The sequence below is a fragment of the Ornithorhynchus anatinus genome, chromosome 12, assembly GCF_004115215.2.
Source record: "Ornithorhynchus anatinus isolate Pmale09 chromosome 12, mOrnAna1.pri.v4, whole genome shotgun sequence".
Classification (NCBI taxonomy): domain Eukaryota; kingdom Metazoa; phylum Chordata; class Mammalia; order Monotremata; family Ornithorhynchidae; genus Ornithorhynchus; species Ornithorhynchus anatinus.
In genome coordinates, this window is record NC_041739.1 from 8,198,335 (window position 1) to 8,223,067 (window position 24,733).

Below are 24,733 nucleotides of genomic sequence, written 5' to 3' on the forward strand. Positions count from 1 at the left end.
ATCATTGTGTTGCTGAACTTCACGTTCCCAGTGCTTGGTGCTGTTTTTCTTTTGTCTCCTCATCTCTCTTTCCGTGCAAAGCTTTTGCTCAAGGAGAGCTGCTGCTCTCTTGATGATAGCGGGCCAAGCGGGTCTGTCCACATAGAGTTAATTCCAAACTGACTCCCGATTTTCTGCTGGGAAATTGTGTGGTCTGGAGCTTTGTTTTAAGAGCACCAAAGAAAACGTTTGGCTTCCGGAGTAACTCACTAATATCTCAAGGCTAAACCACCAGCGAATGGCACTCAATCAGCTCACCCCTCTTACCCGCCATCACTGATCTCTTCTACAGCCCAGCCCACACACTTAATAATAATAATGTTGGTATTTGTGAAGCGCTTACTATGTGCAGAGCACTGTTCTAAGGGCTGGGGTAGACACAGGGGAATCAGGTTGTCCCACGTGGGGCTCACAGTCTTCATCCCCATTTTGCAGATGAGGTCACTGAGGCCCAGAGAAGTGAAGTGACTTGCCCACAGTCACACAGCTGACAAGGGGCAGAGCTGGGATTCGAACTCATGACCTCTGACTCCAAAGCCCGTGCTCTTTCCACTGAGCCACGCTGCTTCTCTTCACACCACACACTTCCCTTAGGAAGCAGCATGGTGCAGTGGATAGAGCATGGGACAGAGTCAGAAGGTCATGGGTTCTAATTCCGGCTCTGCCACTTTTCTGCTGGGTGGCCTTGGGCAAGTAATTTTGTTTCTCTGTGCCTCAGTTCCCTCATCTGTAAAATGGGGATTGAGATTGTGAGCCGTACGCTGGAGAGGGACTGTGTCCAACCCGATTTGCTTGTATCCACCCCAGTGTTTAGTACAGTGTCTGCACAGAGTAAGCACTTAAATACCATTATTATTATTATCATTCACTCTAGCACCTGGTTGCTCACTGTGCCCCCATATTGTCTTGCTCATCTCTGCCCTCTCTCATGTCCTTCCTCTGCCCTGGAGCTCCCTCCCTCTCCACATGAACCAGACCACCACTCTTCACCCCCTCTCAGGTTCACACCTGTAGAGAATTTCCAGTCCTCTACCAGTCTCGATTATGGGAGGGAGAGTCAAGCAGAGACATTTCCATTCCTAGCTTGGGCAGTGGCTAGTGAGTGGAAGACCATCTGCTACAAGTCAAAACTCATCTGTGCTGGGCAACAGCGGCATGGGGGAGGGCGTTTCGAGGGCGGAGACTCAAGTTAACTGCGTGGAAGGAGGCGATGGTATACCACTTCTGAATTTTTATCAAGAAAACTCCATGGATCCCCTACCAGAATGATTGCAGATGGAGTGGGGCGTTCTGGGAGAGATGTGTCCACGGCGTCGCTATGGGTCGGAGACAAACTGAGTGCATAAGACAAGACCACTCTTCACATCTTCAAAGCCACCAAGAGGCCTTTCCCGATTAAGCCCTCTTTTCTTAACTCCCTCCCCTTTTTGTGTCACCTCTGACTTGATCTGTACCATTTAAACACTTGATATTCACCCACCCTCAGCCTCATGGTATTTATCTACATATCTGTAATTCTTTTTTTTATATTGATGTCCACCTCCCCTTCTAGACTGCAAGCTCGCTGTGGGCAAGGAACGTGTCTACCCAACTCTGTTGCTCTGTACTCTCCAAGCACTTAGAACAGTGCTCTGTACACAGTAAGCATTCAGTAAGTGACTGATGGATGACTGTTTGTGTCTAAAAGACCAGGTCTTGTTGAATCTATTCAACGGAGAAGCAGCGTGGCTCAGTGGAAAGAGCATGGGCTTTGGAGTCAGGGCTCATGAGTCCGAATCCCAGCTCTGCCACTTGTCGGCTGTGTGACTGTGGGCAAGTCACTTAACTTCTCTGTGCCTCAGTTCCCTCATCTATAAAATGGGGATTAAGACTGTGAGCCCCACGTGGGACAACCTGATTCCCCTATGTCTACCCCAGCGCTTAGAACAGTGCTCGGCACATAGTAAGCGCTTAACAAATACCAACATTATTATTATTCCCAGAAGCAACAGAGTTAAGCAGTCCATCGATTGGTCAATCAACCAAAGCACAATGTTCTGCACATTGTAAGAGAAACAGCATGGCCTACTAGAAGGAGCTCAGGCCTGGGAGTTACAGGACCTGGGTTCTAATCCTAGTTCCGCCATTTGCTGGATGTGTGACATTTTCTTATTCCCTATGCTTCAGTTTCTTTAATTATAAAATGGGAATTAAATGCCGGTTCTAACTCCTACTTACACTGTGAGCCCCATGTGGGGCAGGGACTATGTCTGACAACTTATCTGCATAGTAAGGATTTTAATACTATGATTTTTAAAATTTAAAAACCGAAGACATTTCTAATGTGGACAAGTCCTCCTGGTCCTTGGGTTGCTTTTTTTAGAAACTGAAAATTGATATCCTCTCCAGAAAGAGAAACTGACCCCGACATCTTAGTAAAAACTCAACTCCTTTTATCAATCATTAAACACCTAATACATTTGAATCATTTTCAGAAGAATGTATAATTTTCTAGCTGAAAGTTTATTTGATGTCAGTTGTCCAATAAGAGACTGTTATTTAGTTCTGCCACTTTCTGCTTAGCGAACAGAACTATTTTACTGGAGTGTTGGATTGAACTGTTGCTGAATTGTACATTCCAAGCACTTAGTACAGTGCTATGCACATAGTAGGTGCTCAATAAATACTATTGAATGAATGAAAGGTACACTCCATTTGTCCTCACAGAGGAGGAGGAAGGACAGTCTCCTCAGTTATGCAAGGATTTCTTTCAAAAATTTTCAAAGGGTACTTAGCTCATTCTTTGTTGCTAATTTACAATTACCACTTTATTGCTAGTGCTATAAATATCTATTCTCAGGAAAAAAAAAAACAACTGGGGACAACTTAGGGCAAAGCTCTTAGACAGTTTTACTTTGAACCTGCATATATTTCTGACCCAAAAGTATCTGTTTAGTGTATGGTTCTAGTAGTAGAACCCAAAAATCGTAGTGGTAAAATTGAAATGTCTAGGATCAACACCTTGCAGTATCAACAGTACGGATCCTTGAATGTGACAAGCTAACAGGGCAGTTTGTCAAACTGTAACCTCACCTAACCCTCACTTTAACTCTTACCCTAACTTGAATTCACTCTCATTCCACTCTCACTTTGCCCTGCTCTCACTATGATTGGTCTTGATGTCGTTCCATATCTGATTTCCCACTGTGTCAGATTCGTGTAGATTGTAACACCTCAGTGACCTCTGGACATCGATTGTTTTCTATAGGACTGGGTGAGACAGACACTTCCCCTCTAATAAATTACAAGGTACCTGGGATGATTAGAAATTGGTATAATAATACTTGTGGTATTTAAGTCCTTAGTATGGGCCAAACACTGTATTACAGCTGGGGTGGATACAAAGTAATCAGGATAGATACAGCGCCTGTCCCACACAGGGCTCACATTCCGAGTAGGAAGGAGAACAGGTGTTGATTCCCCATTTTACAAATGAGGAAACACAGGTACAGGGAAATTAAGTGACTTGCCCAAGGTCACATATCAGGCAAGTGGCAGAGCCATGAAAAGAACGCATTTCGTCTGACTCCTGGGCCTACGATCTTTCTAGTAGGCCATGCTGCTTCCTGTTGTGTCTGCTCTTCTGGACTAAGTAAACACGCAGGTTGGACGGATAGGAAATAACTATTTCATTTTCTCTACCATCCCTGAGGCTGTATGGTCTGCTTCTTCTGAGTTTCTGGGACGTCCCCGCTCAGTTTTGCCAAACAGTGCTCCCTCTCCTTCTAATCTCTTCTTAAATGCCACCTCCTTCAGAAGGCTTTCCCTGATTCATCCCCTGACTCTTAAATACACGCTGTGTCCACAAGGACCTTACAGTAGCTGAGCATCCATAGAAACTCAACTACTTTAAGCTCAGCATACATAGAAACGGTGACGCATCCTGATAACTCATACACAGATAAACAAGTGAAGGTTGAAAAGATTGCTCTCAGCTGCAACACCACTTCCTTTCTCTTTGTTTCTCCCCTCCTCAGTCCAATAAATGGAAACTAACATAATCAGCTCCTTGTCCTAATTGTTCCGAGGTCCTCTTACTTCAGTCACCCTTCATTCCTTTAGCTGGTTTGCTTAGCAAATGCCTAGGCCCACTAGGTTGTTCAGGAAGCAGTGTCAAGAGATCATCTACTCCATCCCACTGTCTCTCTTCAGGATGGCATTGAAGCCATCTCAGATGATAATGACTTTCTTACATGACCCCAGAGAAGTAGTTTCCACAAATCACGCCCACGTCTTCGATAGGAATCACGTCTACAGCGAGAGAACTGCACGAAAACACCATGTGATTCTGGGAAGAAATTGCCCGTTGCTCAGATGTCGCGGTGTAGTGGATAGAGAACTGGGAGTCAGAAGGTTGTGGGTTCTAATTCTGGCTCTGCCACTTGCATGCTGTGTGACCTTGGGCAAGTCACCCCGCTTCTCTGTGCCTCAGTTACCTCATCCATAAAATGGGGATTGAGACTGTGATGTGTGTCCAACCTGATTTGCTTGTATCCACTCCAGTACACAGTGAGCATTTAACAAATACCAAAATTATTAGTATTAACCCCCCGGCACTTATGCGATTCATGTGTATACGGACCAGTTTGCAGTTCTATGCTTCAATCAATCAATCGTATTTATTGAGCACTTGCTTGGGAGAGTAGAATATAACAGAGGTGGTTAGACACATTCCCTGCCCATAGTGAGCTTCCCATTCTTCTCTAGACTGTAATCTCATTGTGAGCAGGAAATGTGTCTATTGCTATATTGTACTCTCCCAAGTGCTTAGTACAGTGCTCTGCACACAGTAAGTGCTCAATAAATAGGACTGAATGAATTTTAGTTCTTTCCCTCAGTCACCGGCGTTTCATGCCTTTGAGAGTAAATTTGTACCTCTGTTTGCCTTGGGTTAGTCCTCCGTTGGATTGTTAAATTCTTTGAGGTTGGGGCCTTGTTTCTTCTTCCTGTGTAACTCCTTACAAAGCCTGTTGCCTCAAATCTCAGCCAGCGGGAGGTGCTCAGTCAATTCTATTGATTGGGCTCATTTTCTGTAACCGTTAGAACTGGGATTAACGTTGGGACCTTTAAAAGGCTTCACAGTTTTCACCTCATTCAAATAGACAAAATCCAATTTTTCTACAGTCCCCTCTCCTGATAGTTTTGTTCTAGATGTTGAAAATCATTACGATTCCCATAGCTCTTGGGACGTCTCGGTATATTCATAAACTGTGACGGGAGCACGCAGGAAAAGAAAATCCATAAATCATTATTTCAAGAATTTCACTAACGATACGGGCAACAAAAGGTTTGAGAAGCATTTACGTCCATGCTTGTCCCAGGGGTGATCCACTGACATAAGCAGACAAGAGAAAACACAAATGAAGGAGGATTTTTTTGGCTCAACAACGTGGAATTTTTTTTAATGGGTCGATTAATTTTCCAAGGGTCCATTTACAAACTATTCTCCAGCATCCCAAACTGAGATTCCTGAGCCTTGCAGGCTGAATAAAAAGTAAAGCTGGATGCAGATTGGAGTACACTCGGTTCTTCCGTAACATGATCATTGCATCATACTGTACTCCCCAAGCACTGAGTTCAGTTCTTTGCACATAGTAAGTGCTCAATAAATATGATTGAATGATCAATTCCTGACAAACCTGGCATTTAAGAAACACTCAGTTGTAGTTCTCGGCCACAAACTGGAACTGTTTTCTCAATTACCTGTTACACTGAACAGGTTCATGTTGTAAGAAGAAAGTTACATAATTCTAGCCCAAAATATGCACTGAAATAAAAATAATAATAATAGCAATGGCACTTGTTAAGCACCAGGTGCCAAGCACTGATCTAGGTGTTGGGGTAGATACAAGTTAATCAGGTTAATCAGTTAATTAGTTCTCAAAAACTACAATTTATTGATTGACTGGAACCTAATAGGAACAGTGGGAAACTTCCCAGATTTGATGGAATGCTTACGATTTGCTGCAAAATCTTCTTTCTCAGCCCAAGAAGGGGAGGGGCCCCTCAAATACCATCTTCATTAGCATCACTGACACCTTTATCAAGACCATCAACTGGCATTAATCTGGATTTTCTCAAAGTTTTTTTTATAAGCCTAATTTATGCTCCCCTTAATTTTTCTGGATTTCTCCATGTTGCTTCAAAGAGATATTAATGGGACAAAAGATAAGAGTTTGCTGAGGTATCTTAAGGGATCCGCTAAGTTAATGGATGTGAAAAAATGTGTCACGGAGCAATGGTGGCCTAAAAGTCTACATTTTCTTGTTGTGGTGCTTAAAAGTCCGGTATCTATAGTTTCTGCACTGACTGCCATAATTATATGGAACGGGCTTTCCTTGTTAAGGCCAAGAGAACCATCATTCTTCAGACTTGATGGGGATGCTTGATTTAGCCAGTTTGAACTTCTACAGGGCGTAATTGGAATAAGAGGGAAGAGTCTGGAAAAATATGAAAGTTAAATTTATCTATCTAGTTAGCTATCTATGCGGATGTCTAAACACAATACGTTAGCTCATAAAAGATATACACCAATCAAGGGTGCTTAATGAGTGTTTACTGAGATGACTGATGATGATTGTGGCATTTGGTAAGTGCTTACTATGCACTTGATACTGTACTAAGTGCTGGGGTAGATGCAAGATAATCAGATCAAATGCAGTTGAGCAGACTCACTGCATCATATTAGGTCTTAATATCCACCCCTTATGTGCACTCAAGTCAATTAATCATCTTTGTTGCTGTGTTGTACTTTTCCAAGTGCTCGGTGCGGTCCTCTGCATGCAGTAAGCGCTCAATAGATATGATTGAATGAATTTATTTGTATTGATTTCTGTTTATTTGTATTGCTCTCTGTCCCCCCTCCAAGACCGTGAGCTCATTGTGGGCAGGGATTGACTATTTCCCTATTGTACTTTCCCAAGGACTTAGTACAGTGCTCTCCACACAGGAAGTGCTCAATAAATACGATTGAATGAATACTATATACAGAGCACTATACTAAGCGCTTGTGAGTACAACACAATTAGCAGAAACATTCCCTGCCCCTAATGAACTTACAGTGTAGAGGGGGAGATGGACATTAATAAGGAGAAATGTCATTGATAATATATAATTTAAAGATATGTACAAAAGTGCTGTGGGGTTAGGGAAGGGGTAAATATTAAATGTCCAAAGGTCCCAGATTGAAGTGCTAGACAACACAGAAGGACAGCTAGTCGGGGTAGGGGGGGAAGAGGGCTTAATCCGGAAAGGCTCAGTTAAATGCTCACTATAGTGCTCAATAAATACCACTGATTGACTGATTAATTGCTGTGATGAGAGGTGCTCATTTTCTCCATCTGGCAATGTACTTGACTGCTTTCTAGTTCGCTTCCCCTTGTCCTTCTATTATTCTTTATAACACCCAAACAACTCTCAAACTACTCTGGGATTATCTAGCCAGGGAACCATCTAAATAAAAATGAAGATCCTCATCAATCCTTTCCAATAAATGCCACTAGTCATTTATCCTCTATGTTTGATGCCCCGTGGATTCTGAGGTTTTTATTGGTTCAGATCACCTCAACCAATCGGTGGAATTTATATGCACGGCACTAAACTAAGTCCTTGGGAGAATCCAGCAGAGTCAGTAGACATGAGCCCTGTCCTCAAGGAATTTACAATCTAAGCCAGAATGCCTGTTTGGCCAAAGATAGTTAGGATTTGTGGTTTAACCTTGCACTGACCTTGACAATGGAGAAGAGATCAAGTCACATGCTGATCATTCACCGACGGTGGGAAAAACTTAGCAGTGGGGAAGAGGCTGGAGTAAACATTACCTTTTGTGGGTAGTTGGGCCACAAGATGCAAGATAGTCTGGCTCTATTCTAGCAGGGGGGGCAATATATTACCCCAGGCAAGTCACCTGAAATACCCTGACATCACTGCAATGCTAAACAAGGGAGATGTGATGGGGGAGATCTGGAATCACTGAAAATTCCAGTGAAAAAAAGGCTGAAAATTGTTTTTTGATCCTAAATTTCTTCCAGACAAGAGAAAATGAGCCTCCTTTAGGTAGCTGTAACCCCTAACGAGTTCATAGCTGGGACCTATCCCGGTACCTTCCAAACACGTTCTTGAGGTCAAACACATTTTATTGGTAAAGAGTTAGTGTAAGTGAACCCGGTATTGGGCGGGGATTGTCCCTGTTACCGAATTGTACATTCCAAGCACTTAGAAGCACATAGTAAGCACTCAATAAATACAATTGAATGAATGAATGGAAGACATCCTCCTTCTCAGTCTGCTCTCTTCAGTGCAAATGACAAAATGGTGAAGGCTTTAGTGTTCTGCTTCTGATCATCTCTTAGAAAGCTCTGTGAATCCTGAAACCCACATGAAGCACAATTTTTGCCACAGGCTTTTAAAGGGATAAAGAAAATGAGAGCCAGAAGCCTATCAGTAAAAAAACAAAACAAACAAAAATAACCCTGCGGTTTTGAACCTTTGCTTGCAGCAATTGTGACAAAAGAGAGTGATTTTCTTAAAATAATTCAGACCTTCTTTCTGTGGTCATTTGCAGCAGCAACATAACAGTTTTCTACCTCAGCTGGGGATTGGATTCTTCTCCTTCGCCCCACCTTCTCCCCACTTCACACAGCTTTCCCAGTCCTAGAGCTAACCTGATGTTCATGTTCAAGGCTCTGTTTGGTGAGATGGAAGAGGAAGCAGAAGAAATACAAATTAGGTATACATAACATTAAAGGGCATACGTAATATTAAAGGGCACACGCTTCCCTGTTCTTCAACTAATCTGCCGTGTTGTTGCTTCACTACATAATGAGTGAAGCATCGATGGGTAATTACGCATCACCTAATGACGGTGTGAGTCATTAATCAAACAATAATTCCACAGGTTGTCATCAAAGGATGAGTCAGGGTTGTTCATGGGCCTTTCTTCCCCGTTGTTATAAACTGCAAGGTAAAATGAGCTCTGTAATTGGAAAAATCAAATCATTTTACCTTTAGAGTCCTTTTCTTTCTGGCTGAAATAGTGCCTATTTATGCCACTGGGTTGTGTGTTTCCTATTCAGAGCCTGCACATGCGCATGAGCACACATGCAGACACACACACATCCCTTTCTCCCCTTGCTCCCCTCCCTGCCAACCCCCCCAATTACTAACAGACCAAGAGTCAGGAGAACCAAATTCTAATCCCAGCTCTGCCACTGCTCTGCTATGTGACCTTGAATAAATTACTTAATCTCTCTGGCCTCCGGTTTTCTCATCTTTAAAATGGGGGTAAGCTTTCAGATCTCCCTACTTCTTATATTGTGAGCCCCATGGAGACTAGAGACTGCATCTGAGATCATTCATCCATCACTCAATCAGTGGCATTAACTGAGCACTTATTGGGTGCAGGACACGATGCTAAACACTTGGGAAAATACAAGAGTCAGTGCACATGATCCCTGTCCACAAGGAACTCAAAGTCTAGAGAACTCATGCACTTGTATTTCCTCATGTTTTCAAGAAAACATCAGTGTACATCCATGGTCCCTCTAGCTCACCATGTCCAAAGATAAACTCCTCTACCCTTCCAAATTGTCTCCACCTAATTTTTTCACCACAGTTCATTCATTCATTCAGTCGTATTTATTGAGCACTTACTGTGTGCAAACAGACACATTCCTGCCCACAACAAGCTCACAGTTTACAACACCATGATCCTCCCCTACTCTCAAACCAGGAATGGGGGCATTTTCCCAGCCTGCTTCATCTTTTTCAACCCCAGCATTGAGTTTGTCACCAAATTCTGCCATTTCTTCCTCTCCAATGTTTCCAGAATCAGTGTTTTATTGTCCATTCAAAGAGCCACCACACTGATCCACCTGCTTGTCATATCTCACCTGGACTACTGCATCAGCCTCTTTGCTGACTTCCCTGCCTCCTTTCTCCTCTCCAGTTCATACTTCACTCGGATGCTGGGATCTCCCCACTCCTCTGAAACCCTCCAAAGGTTGAGATTCTTTTCCACATCAAACAGAAACTCCCGATCACTGGCTTTGAGGCAATCAGCTGTCTTGGGTTATCTTATGCTTTCTAGTCATCTCTGACCCATAGTGACTCCACGGACACACCTCGCCCAGAATGCCTCCACCTGCAATGGTTCTGGTAGTGTATCCACAGAGTTTTCTTGGTAAAAATAACGAAGTGGTTTACCGTTGCCTTCTTCCATGCAGTAAACTTGGGTTTCTGCCTTCGACTCGCTCCCCTGCTGCTGCTGCTGCTCAGCACAGGTGAGTTTTGACTTGTAGCAGATTGCCTTCCACTCTCTAGCCACTGCTCAAGGTAGGAATGGAAAGGGATCTGCTTGACTCTTCCTCCTGTAGCAGAGACTGGTAGAATACTGGAAACTCTCCAAGTGCTATCCTTAGAGGGGAATGAGCTGTCTCGCCCTTACTTATTCATCCTCTTCTTCCACTACACCATAGTTCACTCACTTCTTAAGCTACCTCACTCACTGGGTCTCATACTCCTCTCTTGCTGCTAAACTCTTGCAGACTCCCTGACCCCTACCTGGAACACCCTCCCATTTCACATCTGGCAGACCACTACTCTCCCCATATTCAGTGTATTTATTAATACATAGTAATATTGATTGATTATGCACAGTAATAAGGTGTATTTGTTAAACACATAGTAAGGGCTTAACAAATCCCAATCATCAACGGTATCTATTCAACACTTCCTGTATGCAAAACAACCTATCAAGAGCTCAGAAGCATTAAATACAAGACAGTTGGTGGACACGTTCCCCGCCCACAAGGAGCTTATGGTCTAGAGAGGAGTTTACAGTCTAGATACCACAATAGCACAAACTCCTTACTGGGAAAATGCAGTCCTCCTCTAGACCGTAAGCTCATTGGGGGAAGGGAATGTGTCTGTTTATTGCTGTATTGTACTCTCCCAAGTGCTTAGGGCAGTGCTCTACATACGGTAAGTGTTCAATCAATACGATTGACTGATTGGAAAGCCTATCTGTCCGTTGATTTTAAGCGCCGGATGGACCCATTTTCCCCTAGAGGGAACTGAGCTCGTCGGGCCAGGAAGTCATGGCAGCTGTGGCTTCGGAATAACTTCTGTGTAATTCTGCACTTTCCTCTGTTCGAGTAAACTTTCAGTCTATTTTAGCTTCTTTGGAAAATGCATATTTCTGACTTTTCAAAACTGCTTATTCCAATAATCCTACCCTGAGCTTTTCCCCTTTGGTCGGATATTATAGCTCAGCTTTGCGGAATATTAAGAAAACAAGAAGTCAGCAAAACAGTATTTCATCTCTTCCATCAATGCCAACCCTGCCTACAAAGTAAGACTCCAAAGAGTCTCAGAATACAGGGGCTATCTGCTTCATTAGATAACCATTGGGGGTGCGAGAAAAATCTCCCTCTCGTTAGTGTGATGATTCAATTTACCGTCAGGAAAAACTCTAAAGTTTTGAGGACTAAGCACACAACCGGCCAGTTTTTCTTCCTCTTATTAAATGTGTTACTAAGTGCTCAGTACAGTGCTTTGCACACAGTGAGTGATCAATAAATTCTATTGAAGGAGTGAAATCTCTGGTGAGAAAAACATATGCTTTCTTCCATTGCCAAACAGAGATTTGGAAGAACTGTCGAGTTTATTTTCTGCTATCAGTTCAGCACTTCTGCAGGAGCGCAGCTGAACTGACATATACCTACATACCTTCTTACACTAATACTACTAATAATAATTGTGGTATTTGTTAAGTGCTTACTATGTTCCGGGCATTGTTCTAAGTGCTGGGATGGATTCAAGCAAATTAGGATGGACACAGTCCCTGTCTCATGAGGGGCTCACAGTCTCAATCCCCATTTTACAGGGGAAGTAACTGCGATACAGAGAAGTGAAGTGACTTGTCCATAGTCATACAGCAGACAAGTGGTAGATCTGGGATTAGAACTCATGACTTTCTAACTCCCAGGCCTGTGCTCTATCCACTACTCCATGCTGCTTCTCAGTTTCCTCATCTGCAAAATGGGGATACAATACCCTGTTTTCCCTACTTGTAAGACTTCTAAGGCTCCATGTGGGACCTGATTATTTTGTATTCAATCATTGAGTCATAATTATTGAGCACTTTCTGGTACCGAGTACTATACTAAGCACTTGGTAGAGTACAATATAACAATAAGAAGAGACATTCCCTGCCCACAACAAGTTTACAATCTAGAGGATGAGCATCTCTGCCTCAGCACTTAATACAGTGCTTGGCATATGGTAAGCACTTAATACAGTTATCAGACGATTGTATCTATTTATTTGTATTTACAGCTACCTAATGAGTATATACAGAAAGAGAGAGATCAGATATTGATGCAGCTATTTCTCTCTCTATATACATTCATTCAATAGTATTTATTGAGTGCTTACTATGCGCAGAGCACTGTACTAAGCGCTTGGAATGTACAAGTCGGCAACAGATAGAGACAGTCCCTGCCCTTTGACGGGCTTACAGTCTAATCGGGGGCTTACAGTCACCTCTTCTTCTTCCTACTTTTAAATCATTTCATTGTGTCTCTCCTACTAAATGGTAAGGTTCTATAGGGCAGGGACTATATCTATTCACTCTTGCAGGGCTGGGATCAGAATCAGGGTCTCTCATCATTATACTTGCAGATATAATCAGGGAGAACAGAATCAATTATATCATACATATTGCAGATTTCGGGAACCCTTGAATGTTTCCAATAAGCTAGTAGGTTCCAGAGTTCTTTCAGTGTTCTACGTTGGCAGGAGATTCTAATATCTAACAATCCCTGCCATCCTCTTGACTCTAAACTCGTTGTGTGCAGGAGATGTGTCTGTTATATTGCTGTGTTGTACTCCCCCAAGCATTTAGTACAGTGCTTTGCACACAAGTAGGGCTCAAATCTGACTGATCAGAATTGCAGCCTTTGATCATAAGCATTTCCAAGGTGTGGCATTCAGAGTTATTCCCTGCTTTTTTTTTTTTCCCTCACAACCTCCTTCTCTTGAGTCTTCTCTCTTCTCTTCCATCCTCCTTTGCTTCTCCAGGGTCAATCACATGAATGAAACTGGCTTGGTGTAAGGTACAACCTTGGACAGTTGGCCAAAAAGGGAAAAGTGTTTTTGCCATATGCATCACAAATGCTGAACCTTCAAGGTGAATTTCTGTTTCTTTCTGGGGAGAGGAATCTATGACTTTCTAGAAAAAGAGCCAATTTTATTTTCCCAGGAGCTGATTATTTTCTCTGAAAATCTCCAGTGGTTTTCAAACAGCTCTTCAAATTAGTCTGAACCCAGGATTAATATACACTTGACAGGGATCATTGTATTTAAGGAATTTTCACACCCTTTCTTTCCTAGTCTCCCTCTCCACCCTTCTTCCCTTTTTTTTTAACCTCTCAATCTATCAAGATATTTATCTACTGAGCGCAGAGCACTCTCCTAAGTGCTTGGAAGAGTAGAGGTTGACTGTGAACAGGGAATATGTTTGTTATATTGTTATAGTATGCTCTCCCAAGCGCCTAGCACAGTGTTCCACACACAATATGTGTTCAATAAATAAGACTGATTGTTACAATCTAATAGAGTTGGTAGAAGCAATCCCTGGCCTCAAGGAGTTTAAAATTGAGTTGGGGAGACAGATGATGAAATAAAGACTAGAATATAAGGAGATGTACTAAAGTGCTGTGGGGCTGGGGTGAGTATGAAAGTGTTTACAGGGTACAGATCAAAATGCACAGGCTTCACAGAAAGAAAGACAAGTAAGATGGGAAAATGAGAGGCGTTTTCTTTTCACTCTATATTTTCATTTCCCTACAGTCAATGAGAACTTACTTACTGAGAACTCACTGTGCTCAGAGACCTTGTACTAATTGTCCCTTTTAAATATGGGGTACTATACTAGATAATTTTTCATTCGACCCTTCATTTTTCTCTCTCAATCAGTCAATCAATGGTATTTACTGAGCTCCTACTGCATACAGACACTGATACTAAATGCTAAGGAGAGTAGAGTAGAGTAAGGAGACAATCCCTGTGATTAAAGGCTCACAAACTGGGAGTCCAGGTTTTCCTGGGGTGATGGGCCTTTTTGTTGTCGGGTCTACCAACTCTGTTATATTGTACTGCCCCAAGCACTTAGTACAATGCTCTGCATATAGTAAGCAGTCAATAAATTTGATTGACTGCGTTGCTCAGAGAATGAACCTAAAGGGAGTGAATCGCCTCTCAACTTTGCTAACTAATCTTCCTGAGACGATACAGCAACCCAGCCTTCTCTGGAAGCCTTTGTTTATCTCATGTGACTGGGCTCTTTATTCCCACAGAGTTCTGTGCTCACCACAGGACCAGAGAGAGAGAGAGAGTCCCTGCCTTTGGATTTATAAGACGCCTTTTTTCCCCGAGAGTTCTGCCGTCTCAGAATCTGGAGGACAGACTAGCCAAGAATTCCATTTTAGTTTCCACTCCACTGTTTCTTAATGCACGGGCCCATACCCTGATCTGCTGGGAACAACACTCGCCTCCATATTTAGAGTCTCGGTCCTTCGGAATTCACCTTTTCTAAAAGCTCTGCCCTTTCCCAAGGGCTTAAACAACTTGCTCTCTACTTGAAAGGACTGGTTGCTCTTTCTCCTTAATCACCACATCAACACCTGCTGCTGAAGCGGAGCTGACCTCAACATGCTATACAGCTGGACGGTCCAGCTGCTGTTTCCACAAATCAGGGCTCAGGGGAACCAGGGAATAATCTATCCTCTGGTAGGAATTATGCTACTGTTCCCAAGAATAGCCACCTACCCATCTAGGATCATCCGTGTCTGGAATATACACTCTTTGTAAGCCAACCATTAACTTTCACTTACACACTGAAGGCCTCCAAAGAGAACATATGCTGGGCTGATGGCATGAATAGCCTCTGGGAAGTGAGAAGGAAGATGAATGATGTCAGCTAGATCTGGAGTTTTAGGAACATTTCCCACCTTTAGATTGAGTTCGCATTACTCTCCTTTCCCAGGGACTTTAATTATGAAAATAATGATGGTAGTAATAATGATTTTTAAAAACTTAGAGTGTGCTATGCTATGTGTTGGATTAGACACAAGATATTCAGGTTGGATAAATCAGTGTCCCACGGGGTTCACAGTCTATGGGTGAGGAAGAACAGGTATTTAATCCTATTTTACTTATAAGGAAATTGAGACACAGGGAAGTTAAGCGATATGCTGAAGGTCTGGAGCAGGTCTAGGCTGAAAGCTTATTGTGGGCAGGGAATGTGTCGGTTTATTGGTCTACTGGACTCTCTCAAGCGCTTCGTACAGTTCTCTGCATGCAGCAGGCACTCAATAAATATGATTGAATTGAATGAATGAATGAAGGTCACATAGCAGGCAAGTGGCTGACCTGGATTAGAACCCAGGTGTCCTGATCCCTTTTGATGTTTCTGAAATTTCAGTCAGTCCTGGACCATCCGGGGACCTGTTGATGCCTTCTAGGTAGGTGGTGGGCCTTGAAGGCAACTACAGATGCACATGGACTTCCCTGATGTCGGGGGCTAGCGGCTGTTTGTGAGCGTGCTCAGCGTACCGCTAGCTGCCGGCATGATTGTGGGTTCTCTCCGCCAACTCAACCAAACTGGGAGCATGCTCGGTCTCCCATTTGCTCCTGACATGACCAGGGAGTCTGAGCACCAGATCACCCAGCAGGCAAGGGAGCAGGAGGAACTGGGTGGGTTTCATCCTTCACCCAGGCCTCATCCTTGGAAGCCCTGTGGAGCTAAGCATTATTTCTGAGTGGGTTATCCCCCAAGGTGATCTGGATTTACTCTGGGACCTCCCTCTAGATTGTAAGCTCGCTGTGGGCAGGAACATGTTTATCAACTCTGCTATATTGTACTCTCCCAAGCGCTTAGTACAGAGGTCTGCATACAGTAAGCTCTCAATAAATACGATTTGGATTGATTTAAGAGGTCACTTTTCTGCCTCATCATTTGATGCTCACTGTGGCAAAAGGGACTTACTGTTCAAAATATTCAAGAATCCAGATCCAGTGTTTCTGGGAGCCTCAAATACTCCAGCTGCTACCAATGCTCGGAACCATTTTGGACCACATTCCTAAAGAACAAGCTGGTCCCTAGTGATTGCTTTACAAAATCACTCTCGATCAGACATCTATGGAACAGTGCAATGAATTCTGTTCATCATCATCATCAGTACCAGGATTTGTTGAATGCCTACCATGACCAGAACCCTGAACTGGACCACTTGGAATAAGACATGGCTCCTACCCACAGGGATCTTACCAGTCTACTCTCCCTTTCCCACGGACACCCCAGCAGGAGGACTAATAAGTGAAGTCGACCCAAAGTCGGACTGGAAAGGGAAGGGAAGTGTTAGCCACAGTGGCCTGGGCGAAGACTGCTAGTCTGGGAGTCAGGAGCCCCGGGTTCTAATTCCGTCTCGGCCACTGGCCGACTGTGTTGCCTTGGGCGAGTCACTTAATCTCTCTGGGCCTCAGTTTCTTCATCTATAAAACAGGGATAAAATACCTGCTCTCCCTCCCCCTTAGAGTGTGAGTCCTATTTGGCACAGGGACTGTTTCCAATCTGATTATTTTAGCCCAAACTAGGTCTTTAGTCAATAGCATTTATGGAGCACTTACTGTGTGTACAGTACAGTGCTGAGGTTTGACAGAGCATAATAGAGCTCAAAGACATAATCCCTGACCTCAAATAGCTTATATTCTAGCAGAGAAGATTGACAGTAAAATAGGTTACAGATAGGAAGAAGCAATGGAGTGTAAATATATGTACCTTAGCGCATCAATCAATCACATTCATTAAATGCTTACTGTGTGCAGAGCACTGAACTAAGCATTTGGAAGAGTACAATATAATAGAGTTGGTAGATACATTCTCTGCTCACAATGAGCTAACAATCTAGAGGAGGAGACAGACATTAATATAAATGAATATTTATGGATCAGAGGATGAGTACTTGTTTTGATGCCTTTCTACCCCCTTCTAGACTGTGAGCCTGTTGTGGGCAGGGATTGTCTCTATTTGTTGCTGAATTGTAATTTCCAAGTGCTTGGTACAGTGGTCCGCACACAGTAAGCACTAAATAAATACAATTGAATGAATGATTCAGTAAGCACGTAATAAATATCGTAATTATTTTAACAACAACGGAGCCTGCCCCTTTCAGAAGGTATTGGCTATGGGTGGTGAAGTTCCTTTAATTAAGGAGGACAGAAGTCAGCTCTGAGGCTTGAAACTTTCCCCTCCCACCGTGAATCCATCTTCTGCCACCTCACCTCCAGAAAACCTGCGAGTCTGATCTCCTAATCCTCCCCCTAGCGTGAAAGGAAAGGTGTAAGGGGCTTCCGATGATGTACGATGTACACCGCTATCATCAAGTTTCCAAAACGGCTCAGCTTCTGTACTGATAATCACCCTCTAGCCTGCCCTCCCATAATTAGTCTTCCTGCAACGTCAGGAGCTAATTGCAGATATTCAGATCATCAGTCCCGCCGGGCCTGCTATGAAATGATTAATGTCAGGAAATAGCATGAGGTCGTTTCTCTGGAGAGAATCCAGTGGTTTAGACCTGCCGGGGTAGGGCCGGAGCAAGGGTAATGGGAGCGGGGAGGGGATGGGGAAGAAGAAACAGGAGAGCAGCGAAGGAGGGGAGATATCTTCCAAGAGGGCAGCAAAGTCGTATTTCTTTTGAACTCGTGGGGAGTTCCCACTCTTCTTCCTCTTAGTCTGACAAAGATATCTTTCTCCAGCCTGATGTAATTTTAGTACTTTCTCTTCACCCACAATTATCTGGGTTGGTGTTGAGCGTTCAGTACAATGCTCTGCACACAGTAAGTGCTCAATAGGTACTCTTGTTTGATTGATTGTTGAGTGGAATGGCCTCGAGTCGACTTGATTAACCAAAGCCAGCTCTCTCCTGTTTCCTTTCCCTTCAAACTTGCCTCCTCCCTCTCCCCTCCCAACCACTTGCTTTAGCAAATACCATTTATTTGTCTTATGGTTCCAATCAGGCCACATATGAAAGAGCAGAAACATCATTATCCTTCTTATGTCTTCCTACTGGCCCCAATCTAATTAAGTGGATTATCCCTAGAGCAGTTTAACCACTAAAAATTTGATAAAATTATCCCAAGGAGAGTGGAATTTTCTATCAGGTTATGCCCAACAATTCAACTGATTGACTGACCACATTAGGTATTCAGATCATTAGATTGGCCTATTATTGGCCCCAGTAGAAAGCACACTGGCCTGGGAATCATGAGACCTGGGTTCTGATCCCGATTCTGCCCGTAGCTGGCTACCATGGGCAAAGGGTGTTGAACTCATGCCAGTCTATTGTCTTATTGTACTCTGTGCCCCAGTGGGAACATGATAGATAGGATACGGAGAACGTGAGAGACATCAGGCAAAACCACTAGCACTTAGAGAAGCCTCAGCCTGGAGACTTCTGGACCGAGAACCCGTGTGGAGAAATTGTTTCTATGGTTCCAGACCTATTTAAAATCTATATTGTGTTAAAGTCTTCTGGGTTCTTTCACTCAGACTCAGGAGGCTCAGCAGAAGAGGAAGTTTTGTGATTTCATTGGATGAGCCCTTTTCGTCCAAGTGACACGACAGCCTTCTTCCACCCAGAGAATGGAGAGGGGAGAAAAACGGTCATCCTGAATAGTGGGAGGCAAAAGGGGGCAGCATTGCCATTCCGTCTGCCAAAGACGAATGACCCACACGGGGAGTTTTCATCGAGGTCGGCTTAATTTCACAATGTCGCATTTCAGACGCAATCCCGTTCCGCTCCATTTATGGCGCACCTGAGTTGGGGAAAGGACAGTGGGCTGGAGAACACTGACGGCATGTACATAGAGGAGAGCCGATCAAGTACAGAACAGGTGGGAACCTTAATTAACGGCACCTTCTGAAGGACTCTGGAAGAGCTGCTCTGGCTGTTCTCTGCCGAATGGCGGAAACTCCATTAAGCTCGGCCAGACTTTTCCCAGGGGTACGCGAGCCTCATTTCAAATGTCTGTGGAGAGCCGGAGTGCGTGAAAACCCATTAGGAAGGTGACTTTCTGAGTTCACTGTGGTTCGCTTCCTGCTCATGTTGCTCAGTTTCCTGGCAGAGTGACCTGAGTTGACATCTGCCCTCAGGACCCGCTGGAGCCAGATGGTGATTTTAGTGAGTGTGAAAGGGATTTAGGGAAGAGATGTAATAAAACAAATGAGTCAGCAGATCAAACCTAAGTAACTGCTTGGCCTTTCCATTTCTAGACTAAAAATGGGATGGTCTGTGTTTCTCAGTCTGTGTTTCTTAGTCAACTAGAACCCCTTCTAATACCATTTCCTTAAACAATTTTCATCCCTGAACAGGCCGGGGTGTCAGAGGACCCGGGTTCTAATTTCTGTCCTTCCACTTTAGAGCGATAATGATAATTATAACAATAACAATAATTATGGTATTTGTTAAGTGCTTACTATGTGCCAGGCACTGTACTCAGTGCTTGCTCGCTGTCTGACCTTGGGCAAGTCAGTTCACTGGGTCCTCAAGTTTCCTCATCCATACAGTGGGGATTAAATACCTCTAGCTCGTACACCCTTAATCTGTGAGTCCACCTAGGATGGGAACTGTGTCCAAGTAGAATATCTTGTACTTGTCCCAGTGCTTCACACAATGCTTGCCTTATAATCAGTGCTTAATAAATACCACAGTCATTATTATTAGTAAGTGGCCCTTTACTCCCCCCAAATTGCCCACCTCTGCTTAAAGGTTTATAATATGACTAGTAGGTGGTAAAGGAGGATTATTTTTATTCCCAAACATTGTTTATGGAAATGTCAACATAAGAACAGATGGCATGTTAAATACAGTTTGGTAGAGCATCACTATCCAATCAAGGCTGGAAGCTAAGGGGCAATTTGAAATCACAAGCAATACTGAAGCAAGATGTCTATCTCCTTAATGATTACTTGTTGAGAAAGTTAGGCAAACATACCAGCTCTTCTGGAAGTCCGCAGAGGGTTTTAACTGAACACAAATGGTTCTCCTCCCCATGAAAAATAGAGTACCTTCAGCCTATTAGTAGTCTGTGTACATCAGATCTTTAGATGGAGTGGCTTGGTGGAAAAAATCAACAATTTGCCTAGGTTTTGCAGGAAAATGAGGTAATTGAGAGTTTTTAGGGTCTTACCTGATTGAGTTTAATTTCTACCGCACTCCCAACCAACTTCCCCCTCAAAAAGGGATAAATCTTGTAAAATGGAAAAAAAATACATTTTAAAAATTATTGATTTTCTCAACTTCACGGTCCAAATAGATTTCAGTTGGTACACAAATCTACCAACTTAAATGGGTTCAGAACACTTGTTAGAATGGTCAATATTTCCATGCTCAATGATAAAAATTAGCAGGTATTTTGGGATATGATGCCCTGACAACTTGGTTAGTTCAAAATGTTTCATTTTTTCTTTTTCTGGAGGTTGAACTTCTCCCTTTGTAAAAAGTCGCGAGTTTCCTTTGATCTCTCATCTCTAATGTAACCCTGACTGAAAAACCATAATTACAATTAACACAACAACCAACATCACCAGCCTGAATTTGTGCCCCCCGTTTTACAGATCAGAGAACCAAGGCCTAGAGAAGTAAAATATCGTGCTTAAGGATACTTAAGCTGGCCAGTGATAGGGCTGAGTCTCCTGGCTCCCAGAACTTTGTTCTTTCCCTTATACCACACTGTTCCATTTTAATTTTGCTTTCCTTTTTTGTATTCTCCATATCTGAGTGCTAATAAAAGACCATCCAATGCAGAGTGAGAGCGATGGACTTTCTGGTTTTGACACCTAAGCTCCTTAATAATAACAATAATTATAATACTGATAATATACAACAGTGGTACTTATTAAGCACTCTCATCCAGACATTGTGGTACTTATTAACACTTACATGCCGGACATTGGACTATGCCATGTGGTAGGCGTAATAACATCAGATCAGACACAATCCCTGCCCTAAAAGAGGCTCATTAAATAACAGGTACTTAATCCCCATTTTGCCGTTGAGGACATTGAGCCATCGAGAAATAAAGTGAGTTGCCCAGGGTCACACAGCAGGCAGGTGACAGAAGAGGGATTAGAACCCATGTCTCCGAACTCCCAGTAGGCCACACCACTTCTCAAACTCCTATTTACATCCTAAAAGTCAAACCACCAAACTGCTGCTAACTAAAAAGTAGGTGTTTATAAAGCACTTCTACTGTGCACAGAGTATGTAATAAGCACTCGGGAAAAATATAGAGCTTAGCGTTAGACACTGTCTCTGGCCCATCAGGGACTCAAAATCTAAAAATAAGATGGGGAAGAGTTTGGCGATAGAGCCAATAGGGAAAATGCGAAACAGCATAATAAACCGCACAACAATTCACAGACCAGCAAATAACTATTCTTAGGGACCTTCCCACTGATTTCCAACCTATTAGAAGTTCGATCTCGGTGCTATAAAGGTCCAAGCACTTTGCAACTGAAGTATTAATATTATTTATTAAGCACCTGACCCGCTGTGACACTCTATGTTAAGTGCTTGGGAAAGTACCAGAGAAGCAAAGTACAAATTCCTTGTCCTCAAAGAACTCATCATCTAAATATTGTACATAATATGTCTTAGGCTAAGACCTTTTTTTCCTTAAAAATTTCCTCCAAATTGAGTAAAATAACGGGCAACAATTTGCAGTAGAAATTGGGCTGCTGCCGGGGTTAAAGTGAAGCCCGAGTCTACATGGCTTTCTCAAAAGGATCACGAAGGGCCTATGAAATCTGATTTATTCCTCTTAAGGCTACACCGTCCATTAATCTAATAATTCTAGTGCTCCACCTTGGTTTCTTAATGAAGCTCACTGCTTGCTGGGTCACGAGAAGCTATGGTTTGTATGACTTTGAACGTTCCCGGAGAAACTCGAATGGAATAACTTTTAGAGCAGAGGAAACGTCAGTTGTGAGAGGAATCTGTGTACGTAGCTGCTTCAGACATGGCATCAGGCAGATTGAACACCTGGCTGTCTCAGCATTATTGCTGAGAGGACAGAAGAAAATCAGGCAGCATGGTGCAGGGAGGAGAAGCAGCGTGGTGTAGTCGAAAGAGCAGGGGCTTGGGAGTCAGAGGACCTGGGTTCTAATCCCTGCTCTGTCACTTGTCTGATGTGTGATCTTGGGAATGTCACAGTTGCTCTGTGCCTCAGTTCCCATATCCGTATAATGATGATTGAGACTGTGAGCCCTATAGAGGACATGCTGCGTCCAACCTGATTATCTTATATCTGCTCCAGTGTTTAGATCAGTGCCTGGCACATAGTATTCATTCATTCAATAGTATTTATTGAGCGCTTACTATGTGCAGAGCACTGTACTAAGCGCTTGGGATGAACAAGTCGGCAACAGATAGAGACAGTCCCTGCCGTTTGACGGGCTTACAGTCTAATCGGGGGAGACGGACAGACAAGAACAATGGCACTAAACAGCGTCAAGGGGAAGAACATCTCGTAAAAACAATGGCAACTAAATAGAATCAAGGCGATGTACAATTCATTAACAAAATAAATAGGGTAACGAAAATATATACAGTTGAGCGGACGGGTACAGTGCTGTGGGGATGGGAAGGGAGAGGTGGAGGAGCAGAGGGAAAAGGGGAAAATGAGGCTTTAGCTGCGGAGAGGTAAAGGGGGGATGGCAGAGGGAGTAGAGGGGGAAGAGGAGCTCAGTCTGGGAAGGCCTCTTGGAGGAGGTGATTTTTAAGTAAGGTTTTGAAGAGGGAAAGAGAATCAGTTTGGCGGAGGTGAGGAGGGAGGGCGTTCCAGGACCGCGGGAGGACGTGACCCGGGGGTCGACGGCGGGATAGGCGAGACCGAGGGACGGCGAGGAGGTGGGCGGCAGAGGAGCGGAGCGTGCGGGGTGGGCGGTAGAAAGAGAGAAGGGAGGAGAGGTAGGAAGGGGCAAGGTGATGGAGAGCCTTGAAGCCTAGAGTGAGGAGTTTTTGTTTGGAGCGGAGGTCGATAGGCAACCACTGGAGTTGTTTAAGAAGGGGAGTGACATGCCCAGATCGTTTCTGCAGGAAGATGAGCCGGGCAGCGGAGTGAAGAATAGACCGGAGCGGGGCGAGAGAGGAGGAAGGGAGGTCAGAGAGAAGGCTGACACAGTAGTCTAGCCGGGATATAACGAGAGCCCGTAATAGTAAGGTAGCCGTTTGGGTGGAGAGGAAAGGGCGGATCTTGGCGATATTGTAGAGGTGAAACCGGCAGGTCTTGGTAACGGATAGGATGTGTGGGGTGAACGAGAGGGACGAGTCAAGGATGACACCGAGATTGCGGGCCTGCGGGACGGGAAGGATGGTCGTGCCATCCACGGTGATGGAGAAGTCTGGGAGCGGACCGGGCTAAGCACTTAACAAATAACATTTTTTTAAAAAAGGTAGGGATTTGGTTTCTACTCCATTTCTGAGAAGGGTAGCTAGCTATGGGTTACAGGAATGTGCTCCTGGGCTCTGGTAAAAATGGCCCAATCATCATCATCATCAACAGCATTTGAGGGCCTGATATGTGCAGAACATTGTGCTAAATGTTTGGGAGGGTACAAAAGAGTTAGACGACATGAGCCAGCACTCAAGGTGTTTTCGGTCCATCAGGGAGACAGACGTTAATAACAGATAAGGCTCTAGAAGGTCTATATTTAAAGCGATTTTATAGAATCTGGGGCAAAAGTGCTTAAACTGGCTCAGAAGAGTTGAGGAGGCATTTGGTAAATATAAAACCGAAGATTAGAGATTACTCAGGAAAGGTCTCTTGGAGCAGATGTGATTGCAGAACATCTTTAAAAACAGAGAGAGTCATGGTTTGCCAGATACAAAGGAGAGGACAGACATGAGCAAGTCAGCTGTGAGAGAGATGTGTTTCAGGTACAATTAGTAAGTTAGCTTGAGAAGAATTGAGCATAAACTGAGGTGTAGTGAGAGGGAGGAGTAGATCAGTGTGAAGAAGAGAACCAATTGAACGCTTTAAAGGCCAGCAGTCAGTACTTTTTGATTGATCCATCAGCGGTATTTAGTGAACCCTTACTGTGAGCGGAGCAACAGCGTTGGTAGACACATTCCCTGTCCACAACAAGCTTCCAGTCTAGAGGGATATAAGGAAGAATAGACAATCATCAGGGGAGTGAGTAGCCATGAGCAGAATATTTTGGAAAAAAATGATCTGGGCAAGTGAGTATGAATTAGAGAGGCAAGACAGTAAGAGCAGGGAGAAGGCTAATGGATGATTCAAACTAAGATACAAACGTTCTAGGGGCAGCATGGCACTCATTTGGATAGGGAGGAAGGAACAGATTCTGGAAGTGCTGTGGAGGAACAACCAAGAGGATGGAAAGCTGAAGGAAAGGGAGGAGTCAAAGAAAATGCCAAGTCTGTGGACTTGAGAGATTGGTGGTGAGAATGTGAAGCAGAGAAGATTTGAAAAGGAACAAGAGGCAATTAGTTGGGGACATGCTAAGCTTCAGGTGCCAGGGTGACAACCTGGAAAAGATGTCTTGGAGGCAGGAAGAAATGCAAGATTTTAA

The 24,733-nt window shown here is 43.7% G+C and overlaps 1 protein-coding gene and 1 non-coding gene across 3 annotated transcripts in view; both read right to left on the reverse strand.

Moving 5' to 3' along the window:
* The window catches only part of GALNTL6 (polypeptide N-acetylgalactosaminyltransferase like 6), a 772,653-nt gene that overhangs the window by 118,162 nt on the left and 629,758 nt on the right, over positions 1-24,733 (reverse strand). The gene's annotated exons all lie outside the window — the stretch shown is intronic.
* Positions 10,369-10,501, reverse strand: LOC114815728. The gene has a single exon (XR_003763531.1). It is a non-coding gene; the product is annotated as a small nucleolar RNA SNORA7 (small nucleolar RNA).